Here is an 11,431-nt window from a genome sequence, read left to right as displayed (position 1 = left end):
TCATAATAAATTTTTGCAGGCACAAAATTTATTCAATCCTTTTATGTAAGTGAAGAACTCCTACCAAATCACTCTAATGTCTCAAAATATAGTCTGATTTAGAGCAATAGAGCAGAAATACTGACATTAAGGGTTACAATATCAATGTGCTCTAAGACAGACGGGCAAACTTAAAACTATGAAGTGTATCTTTGTCTTCAGCCTTCCACACAACTCTTAAGCTGTTGGAAATGCTCCAGTTCATACCAACCAACCTTACAGGCAGTATTTGGGTCCATTTTCCATGGCATCTTCTTCTGCAGCTTAAAAATAAAAACAAAATAGGATTTTCCTGACCACCCATTCAGGCTAAGGAACTTATTCTCAGTCGTAGAGGCCATCCACTAACTATAACTCAACAATCCAAACACTGAAGTGATAATTACTAATCTCTCCCATCTTAGGCTTTCCAGTCTTTGCTAGTCTTCAAAACAGATAAAAATGTTTTTACACAGAAAATGTTCATTTTGTGCATAATTGTTCTAAATTGTTTAATAGCTGCTGTTTTGACTTGTTAAGAATACAAAGAGCTCTTTTAATTACCTGGTGAAGTTCTGTCAAGTACTCAAAGTCAACAACTTTATTACATTAATGCCACACTGAATCTCTTTTGTGAATTTCTAATCATATCCAAGAATTACTATTTTATTTAACTCGAGCTATTTTTGTGGGGTAACATGCTGGCATTCAACACGCTAACATCAACGTGCTGTTGAAAATGCCATTTTTAATAGATAGCATTTATCAATATAACAAAATCAACACCATTTGCTGCTGAAATATACCATTTGCTGCTAAAACGTATATACATACATACACATATATATATATATATATGATTGTATTTTCCTCTAACATTTTTCTGAAGTACAACTCTTTAGCACTTTTCCAGGGTCTGATGTAGGCTATCTCATTTCACAGCTGACAGCACTGGAGAAAGAGCAGAATAGTAAAGAAAAAGTAATGTGCTTAGTAGTTGACCTTTATTTGTTTGTGATACGGTATTGCTAACTGGAAAATTCTATTAAGCCATTCCCACCAATTCCTTCTGGATTATAGAATTAATTGAGTACAATTTCTTAGTGGGTGTCTCTCTTTGTAGCTTATGTCATATGTCAAATTAATCAGTTCTTTTCCAACAGACTCTAAGATAGCCAAAATGATCCTTGTCTCTTGGCATTCACACCCTTGTGTAATCCTCTCCCCTTGAGTGTGAGCAGGACATGTAACTTGTTCTAACCAATAGAATACAACAAAGGTGATAGGATGTCACTTCTGTGATTACATTACATAAGACTGTAACTTCTAGCTTTCTAGGAGACCTCCTGGCTGGCTCTGACGAAGCAAGGTGCCATGTTGTAAACTGCCTATAGAGAAGGCCACGTGGAAAGGAACAGCTGACAGCCAGCAAAGAACTGAGGTTCTCAGGAAAACAGCCTGCAAGGACCTGAATTCTGCCAGCAACCACGTGAGACTGGAAATTGATCCTTACCAGTTGAGCTTTCAAATGAGACTCAAGCCCTGGCTGACCCCTTGATTGCAGCCTTGTGAGAGATCACGAAGCAATGGATTCTGTTACATTCTGACCCACAGAAACTGTGAGATAATAAATGTGTTATTTTAAGGCACCAAGTTCATGGTAATTGGTTACACAGCAATAGATAACTAATACTACTCAGTAACCCAGACTTCAATAAGAATATAGTCAAGGGGTCTTCCCTGGTAGTCCAGTGGTAAAGAATCTGCCTCCCAGTGCAGGGGACGCAGGTTTGATCCCTGGTTGGGGAACTAAGATCCCACATGCCTTGGGGCAGCTAAGCCCACCCGCCACAACTACTGAGCTCACACGCCTCAATGAGAGAGCCCACATGCCGCAAACTACAGAGTCCATGCACTCGGGAGCCCGCACGCCACAACTAGAGAGAGGAAAAACACGCATACCACAACTAGAGAGAAGCCCGTGCATCAACGAAAGATCCCAGACACCTCAACAAAGACCCCTCATGCTGCAACTAAAGACCCAACACAGCCAAATAAATAAGCAAAATAAATTTTTTAAAAATGCGTAATCCACAAAGAAAAGATTGAAATTTTTTTTAAAAAATACGAATATAGTCAATGTATGATTTCTTATAGGCGATTCTCTTTTTATTTATTTTTTTTGTCTGTGTTGGGCCTTCGTTGCTGCATGCGGGCTTTCTCTAGTTGCATCAAGGTGGGGCCGCTCTTCATTGTGGTGCACAGGCTTCTCATTGCAGTGGCTTCTCTTGTTGCAGAGCTCGGGCTTTAGGTGTGCAGGCTTCAGTAGTTGTGGCTTGCGGGCTCTAGAGCGCAGGTTCAGTACTTGTGGCGCAGGGGCTTAGTTGCTCCGTGGCATGTGGGATCTTCCCAGACCAGGGCTCAAACCCGTGTCCCCTGCATTGGCAGGCAGATTCTTAACCACTGCACCACCAGGGAAGTCCCTCTCTTTTTTTTTTTTTAATTGAAATATAATTGACATAAAAGGGCAATTCTTTTTTGCCATATGAAAAAATATGCATATTTTGTTAAGAAATCAAGTCCTTTGTGTATTTTGAGCATTTGTCAAGAGTTAAATGTTATTTGAGCACTGATAATTTATTAATTTTTATAATATTAATTATCAAACCCCATAAAATAAGATTATAGTATCAGATGCTAGAGAATAGGGACATGGAGGCAGTGAACTGAAGACTCTCTTTACATCACAAACCAAGATCTGTTTTTCTTAGTAACAACTGAACTTCTTTTTGTATGTGTGTGGATTTTTTATTTTTTTTAATTAATTTCTATTGGAATATAGTTCATTTATAATGTTGTGTTAGTGTCTGCTGTTTAGCCAAGTGAATCAGTTATACATCTACATATATCCACTCTTTTTCAGATTATTTTCTTATCTAGGTCATTACAGAGTGGATACAGATATGAAGAAAACAATTTTTTGTATATAATATATAAATAAAAAGTAACACAAACAATTTTCCAAGGACACTCTAAATAACTGCTAACTGCGTAGTTGTAAATCAGCCCAGTTTATGAAAGATGATTCAGTACATATGAAGCATTCAACTAATCATACTGCACACATATATAGTTGTCTACACCCCAGGAAAAATATAATACATAGTGCTTGTTAGAATCTTTGAAAACAATCCAAGTCAATGCTGCAGAGAATTCTGCAGTATTCATCTCTAAAACTATCTTCATAGAATCTCCATTAGACCATAATCTGTAAAATTCTTACTACTTACTGAATCTTATATTGAAAGATTCTTATATATAAGAAAGAATCTTATACAGAAGGCATTTTTACACACATTATCCTGCTCAGGTTTCACAACTGCCATGAGGTTGGCAGTGAAGTTATTATTAATCCCATTTCTAGATAAGGAAATACGGAGTCAGAGATGTTAGTTTATTTTTTTTTTAGGACAAATTGTTGAAAGCAAGATGGAAATACAGGTCTCTCATTACCTTTAAGGAATATTGTTGAAAAAACAATATTCCATTTGGACCAGCTGTCATAGAAGAAGCACCTAGGCAAAATAGCACCACCTCTGCAGGAAAAAACGTAAATTTCTACTCAACTGCTTAATTCAGTAGGCATTTTCCACCTTTAACCTTCTCATATAAATTTAGGCTTCACTAGCTTTAGTTAAAAGTAACTTATTTCAGAAACCCATAAAGATATTTAATGGCCTTCTCTTGAACTGCATTAAAATTACATTTTAATTTATAATGTATTCAAATTTTCATTAAAATAGTGTTTGTATCCCAATTATAATAGTTTATAATCCCCTTCGCCCTTTATAATTCCATCAATCCTTGAAATTATGTCTCAAACCCTACTTCTTCCATAAAGCCTTCTCTAATAATTTCATCAAGCATTAATCTTCACCTTAACAACTGTTAACATTTTATTTAACAGAGCATGAATTTAAGGTGCAATTTGACTTCATTCATTTTATACAGCTAGCCTGTTTCAGATCTCTCTTGTACAACCTGCTTTCAATTACAGTTCTACATTGCTCTAACACAGCCAGATTTATTTAAAATGAGTCACAGTATTAATTCTATATGCATTTATAGCATTTTATCCAAAATTTGATCCAACTTGGAACATTATTATACATTGCCTTTTACTGTTTTCTAATTGTTTCTTGTCTTACACAGAACTCTATGGTATTTGAGGATCAGAGCTATATCATAATGATAATTTATATCATCTATAAATAGCCCAATGCTAGGCACATTATAGGGGCTCAGGAATTACTCACTGGTTAGCTATTATGACAGCAAAGCATAGTGGAAATATCAGTGGAGTAGAGAGGTTGGAAAGCCTGGAATATTGTCAGAACTCTGCTACTAACTAGCTCAGTGATCTTGAACAAATCATCTATTACTTCGTATACAACGTGAAGAGATTAAATTAAATAATCTGTAGATTTATCTTCCAAGCTCATATTGAATTAAAATAAGAATTGAAGAGAACAAAGTTGTGAAGCTTCACATTTCCTAAAATAATGTTGAGAAAAACCAAGGCAAAAGAGTTTAGAGATGGGGCTTCCCTGGTGGCGCAGTGGTTGAGAGTCCGCCTGCCGATGCAGGGGTAACGGGTTCGTGCCCCAGTCCGGGAAGATCCCACATGCCGCGGAGCCTGCACATCCAGAGCCTGTGCTCCGCAACGGGAGAGGCCAGAACAGCGAGAGGCTCGCGTACCGCAAAAAAAAAAAAAAAAGAAAGAAAAAAATAGTTTAGAGATGCTACAGAGAAGAAAAAATCACACAGTTTATTGCCTTCCTTAAATAGGACATAAGTCACAGAATAATACATGGATTTTTCACATTTAGCATCATTAGTTCACCTTGGAAATGGTTTCTGTTCTGTCTTTTGGAATCTAGATTCTTGACTTTCCATGGTCCATAGAGTCTGCAAACTCTATCCCCAGGTACTGCCTAGGAAATTATTGTTCAAAGTCCCTCTGAATAAACAATACAAAATGGAAGAAACAAAGACTATTATAGGATCTCTTCTGGCCTGGATCATAGAAGACCCTGTTTTCCTTCTTGACAAAGTATTAAAATACATCAACCTATAGAGACATCCATTCCTAAAAATCTCAGATTAAAAATATCAAACATTTCTTTCATCATATCTAAGATCTATAGATTTAACAAAAATCCCAGCCATAATCCCAACAATGACAAAGCTGACTCTAAAATTTATATGGAAATTCAAAGGACCTAAAATACTCAAGACAATATTGAAAAAGAACAAAATTGAAGGACGTCTGACTTTAAGACTTAAAACTATAGTAATTGAAACAGTGTAGTAAGGGCATGACGCTCAGTAAATAAATCAATGAAAGAGAGAACAGAAATAGATCCACACTTATAGTTTTCTGTTTTTCAGAAAGGTGCCAAAGCATCCAATCAGGAAAGTCTTTTTAACAATGGTACTCAAATAACCCTGACTCCCACCAAACACCATCAAGGTGGATCATAAACCCAAACATAAAAGTCGTGTCTTAGGAGTAGTCAAAAGTTTCTTAGATGGGTCATAGAACACAATAACCATTAAAGAAAAAATTGAAAAATTAAGCTTGATCAAAATTTAAAACTTCTCCTCATCAAAAGATACCATTAAGAAAATGAATAGGGACTTCCCTGGTGGTGCAGGGGTTAAGAATCCGCCTGCCAACACAGGGGACACAGGTTCGAGCCCTGGTCCGAGAAGATCCCACATGCCGCAGAGCAACTAAGCCCGTGCACCACAACTACTGAGCCTGCACTCTGGAGCCAGCGGGCCACAACTACTGAGCCCACGCGCCTAGAGCCCGTGCTCTGCAGCGGGAGAAGCCACCGTAGTGAGAGGCCCGCACACCGCAACGAAGAGTGGCCCCCGCTCGCCACAACTAGAGAAAGCCCGCGCGCAGCAACAGAGACCCAACGCAGACAAAAAAAAGAAAATGAATAGGCAAGCCACAGATTGGGAGAAGATAATCACAAAGCATGTATCTGATAAGGACTAGTTTTTAGAACAGCACTGTCCAATATGCTAGTCATTAGCCAATGTAGCTATTTCAATCTAAACTAATTAAAATTAAATACAATTAAAAATACACTTCCTCGGGCTTCCCTGGTGGCGCAGTGGTTGAGAGTTCGCCTGCCAATGCAGGGGACACGGGTTCGTGCCCCGGTCCGGGAAGATCCCACATGCCGCAGAGAAGCTGGGCCCGTGAGCCATGGCCGCTGGGCCTGCGCCTCCGGAACCTGTGCTCCGCAACGGGAGAGGCCACAACAGTGAGAGGCCTGCATACCGCAAAAAAAAAAAAAAAAAAAAATTACACTTCCACATTTGCAGTAGCCACATTTCACAATAAATATATTGGACTATGCAGAAAATTCTATGCGACAGAACTGATCTATAATGTTAAAAAAAAAAACCCCACGATTCACAATAAAAAGACAACTCAACTGAAAAATAGATAAAATGTTTGAAAATATGTTTCATAAAAGTGAAGATAGGGACTTCCCTGGTGGCGCAGTGGTTAAGAATCCGCCTACCAACGCAGGGTACACAGGTTCGATCCCTGCTCCAGGAAGATCCCACATGCCACGGAGCAACTAAGCCCGTGTGCCACAGCTACTGAAGCTTGCGTGCCTAGAGCCTATGCTCCACGACAAGAGAAGCCACCACAATGAGAAGCCCATGCACTGCAACGAAGAGTAGCCCCTGCTTGCTGCAACTAGAGAAAGCCCGTGCGCAGCAACAAAGACCCAACACAGCCAAAAAATTTTTAAATTAAAAAAAAAGTGTGAAGATACATTAATAGCCAGTAAGTACGTGAAAAAAGTACTCAACATTATTAGTCAACAGGGAAATTCAAATTAAAATTACAATGGTATATCAGTTACAACACACCACTAGAATGGTTAAAATTTAAAGGAATGACAAAACCAAATATTGACAAGGTTGTGGGGTAACTGAAACTTTCTTATGTTATTGGTGGGAATTTAAAATGGCGTAACCACTTTGGAAAATAGTCTGGCATTAGAAGACCTAAATATATAACTATCCTATGACCCAGCAGTTCCACTCCTAGGCATAAAATGAAAATGTATTTCCCTCAAAGACTTGAATGCAAGTGTTCATAACAGCTTTATTCATAATAGCTCTAAATTGAAAGTAACCCAGATGTACATAAATAGAAGAATGGATTTTTAAATTGTATATTTGTAAATAACAAGCAATGAAAAGGAACAGACATGAAACAACATAAATAAATCTAAAAATCATTATGCTAATGAAAGAAATCTTACACATGACAGCACATACTGTATGATTCCATTTATATCAAATTCTAGAACAGGCAAAAATAATCCATGGTGGACAAAAAATTAGAACAGTGATTTCAGAGGAGGTGAGGGCAGAGATTATTTGGAAAAGGGCATGAGGGAAATTTTCTGGAGGGATGGTAATGTCCCATATGTCATAGTGGTTTGGACTACCCATACCTATGTGTAAAAGTCAGTGAATATACACTTAAGATTTGCACATTTCATTACATGTAAATTTCACATTTTAAAAACTGTACTGAACTCTAGTTATTGGTTCACATACTGAATGAAGTATTTAGGGAGAAGAATACTGTTACCTGCTATTAACTTTAAAATGCATCAAAAAAATTAGATGGGCTAATAGATGGGTAGACAGATGAACAGATGGCTGTGTGACAGAACAAGTAGAGTAAAAAGTTAATAGTAAACCTAGGTGGTATGAATAGGTTTCACTGTAGAATTATTTCACTCTAAAATTCTTTCAACTTTGCTATATGTTTGAATTTTTTATAATAAAATGTTGGTGAGAAAAAAAAAGCTACCCCAGGCCTTCCAAAGACAGAATTCCAGTATTAAATCTCCAAAATAAAAATTAAGACAAAAATATAATGTCAAAATCATATTTTCTCTTGCTCTTTTCCACAGCTTCATCGTACAGGTCTCTGAGCTGCACTTCTCTATCTCATATGAGATAATTCCATCCCTTCAAGGATTCTGAGTGTTATCAAAAAAGAAACACTCAGGATCTTTGCAACTGCGATTTTTACTTAAAGCTCTGTTTTTATCTTCTGTGCTTTTATCTTCTGTGCAGGTTCTGATTTAGAGTTTCTAGATTTTGGTAATCCCACCCAACTCAAAATGGGGGGACTTCCCTGGCGGTCCAGTGGTTAAGACTCCATGCTTCCATTTCAGGGGACAGGAGTTCCATCCCTGGTCAGGGAACTAAGACCCCACAGTGCGGCCAAAAATAAAAAAAATCAAATCAAAATGGGGATGAGCACTGACTAGTAATATTATTTCCAAAAATAAGATACAAAGGAGTCAGGAATAAAAGAAAATGATTTAAAAAGAATGTAAATAATGCTATTCTCCAGTAAAAGAGTACAGTATAAAAAAGGTGGAGGGAGAGAAAATTTACAGTAACGAAACCTGACAAACACTACCTCAGCCAGGTGATCAAGTCAACATCAACAGAGAAAGGTCATGTTGATCGTATGTACCTGTTATATAATAAAGAACTTGACGGCCCTTTATCCCTGGTTCCTGGGAAGGAGACTCTAAATCCTTGGAATTTCCCATGTGATAGGGGTATCTTTGTTATTCATGAGTCCCTTGGACCATATCTGAGTTTATGCTAATAACTTAGGATGGAAGCTGGTCGGGCCAGAGAGACCAACTATGTGATTAGAGGGTTGGGGCTTTGAGCCAGGTGATATCAGCCCAGCCTGACCCCATCCATGGAGGGGGAAGTATACTGGAGACTGAGTTTCAATCACATGGTCAATGATTCAGTCACTCATGCCTATGTAATGAAATCTCAATATAAATGCAGGACACCAAAGCTCAGAAGAGCTTCCTGGTTGGTGAGCACATTGATGTGCCAGGTGGGTGATACACCCTGATTCCATGGGGAGACAGCATGGAAACTCTGTGTTGGAGATCCTCCCAAACTGCTCCCTATGTGTCTCTTCACTTGGCTAGTCCTGATTTGTATCCTTTATAATAAAGCTGTAATCATAAACATACCTCTTTCCTGAGTTATATGAGTTGTTTCAGTGTTTCAGTGATTAGCAAAACTGCTAATTCAGGGGTTTGTGGGAACACCTGAATTTGTAGCCATTTGATCAGAAGTGCAGGTGGGCAGGGAAACCCCAAACTGGCATCTGAAGCATGGACAGTCTTGTTGACTGTGCCCTTAATCTGGAGTCTGTGCTAACTCCAGGTGGTTGGCATCAGAATTATGTTGCAATATTGCAGTACCCTTGATATGATGTGATGAAAATGGCATTGTATCTCTGTGGTCTTCCTCCCCAAAACCCACAACCCCAGTCTAATCATGAGCAAAACAGCGAAATCCCAGTTGAGGGACATTCTGTAAAATACCTAATCAGCACTCCTCAAAATTGTCAGGGTCATCAAAAGCAAGGAAAGTGTGAGAAACTGTCACAGCCAAGAGGACCCTAAGGAGACATGATGATTAAATTTAATGTAGTAGCCTAGATAGGATCCTGGAACAGAAAAAGGACAGTAGGTAAAATACTTAAGAGACCTGAATAAAGTATGGACGTTAATTAATAATGATGTATCAATATTGGTTCATTAATTGTGACCAGTGTAACATATTAAGGTAAGATATTTATAATAAGGAAAAGTGAATGTGGGGTATGTGAAAACATTCTGTACAATCTTCACAACTTTCTGTAAACCTAAAATTATTCTAAAATAAAAATTTTATTTAAAAAAAACATGTAGAGGAAAAATCAAAATGGATATCTAAGGGCCTAGAACACAATACTACACTAAATAAATCAGTGGTTAGTGATAAGTTGCTGTTAACTGACAGAGTTTAGTTGCTACTACAAGCATCCAGGAATCTTAAGTCAATTCAACAATTTTTAAATGCAGTACTTATTGAGCTATCTTTCCAGTTAAGCATATGTAGCTGAACACATTTATTTGCTCTCACTAATGGTAAAAGGAAATATAAAATTTATAAACCCACAAGAACAAAGAAAATGGGAGAGAAGATAATAACCAACAAGTGAGGTCAAAGTCTTGGAAGACAGAAAGCAGATGGAACAGAAGCAATGGACCCAGGAGGGCAGAGGTACTGCTGTTAAGTGCCTGCAGAGAAGCTTATTGTACTGGCAGAGCCAAAGAGAGCTTAAGACTTTGTGGCATCAGTTACCATGGAAAGCAAGAGTTAGGTATGAAAATGAAAAGATAGGAATTTGTTGAAAGTCTGCACAACAAGCTGAAGATCCCTAGGTTTACTCGCTTAGGCCATCACTCTTTATCCTCCACCACCCCCTTGCAGAATACCAGAACTATTTTGTCAGAAGAAAATCAACAATAGACTCCAGAGTCAGAAAGACCAGACACAGTGAAGTGTGATGGACTGGGGCTGGAAACAGCAGCAATGCTCCAGAGTTAATTTGTACAAGAGTTAATTTGTACTAGCTCATAGGAACTGCTAAATTTTCAGGAATTTTGTAAGCCAATTGTTAAACACAGCCATGAAAAAAGGTTAAATTATATAAGCTTACAACTAAAAAAATTGTATCAAAAACAGACATAATATATACTCAAAGGCTCTAACTTCCTAATTATTTTCCCTACATTTTACTATTTATACTCTTGAGATTATTTATATCTATTGTATCTGCATGACAGAAATACTATATAATGATGAACTACTGTGCATGTCTTCCCAGCTCTGCATTCAGTGACATCATGTTAATAGCCTGAAATTGGACATGGTAGGAATATTTATACCACAGATGTTGGGTTGTTACAAATCAGGGCTTTTTCTTCTTTCAGAGAGCTAGTTGCTATTATGTGCCAGCATATCACTGAGAAGGATTAAGCAAAAGTCTAACTGTGGGACCCATAATCACTTTTACCACCACTATCCCTGCTTCTAGAATGCTTGCAGGTATCCATATACCTCTTTGAGGATTATTTTTTGGAGAAATTAAAATCCTAAAAGAAAATATCTACAGATGCTGCTCTTTTGGGGATTCAAAAAAAAAAAAAAAAGAGCTTACTTGCTACCTAACCACCCTACAAAGTAGTCCACTCACATACATAAAGCTTCCAATCAACTTTCTAGGACATTTTGCTAAAATAAAAAGACAGCTTTATATCACCTGACAATTGAAGAAAGCCTCCAACCTTAAAAAAAAAAAACCAGAAAAGAGTAACTCAGAAGAAATAGAGACAATGCAGGTAGCAGAAGAAAACTTTTCAGAACAATAATTAACAGTCTCAGATTTAAAATAGAATGTTACATCCATGAAAACAAGATGTATTTC

The sequence above is a fragment of the Phocoena sinus genome, chromosome 2 (assembly GCF_008692025.1).
Source record: "Phocoena sinus isolate mPhoSin1 chromosome 2, mPhoSin1.pri, whole genome shotgun sequence".
Classification (NCBI taxonomy): Eukaryota; Metazoa; Chordata; class Mammalia; order Artiodactyla; family Phocoenidae; genus Phocoena; species Phocoena sinus.
This window is presented reverse-complemented; position numbering follows the sequence as displayed.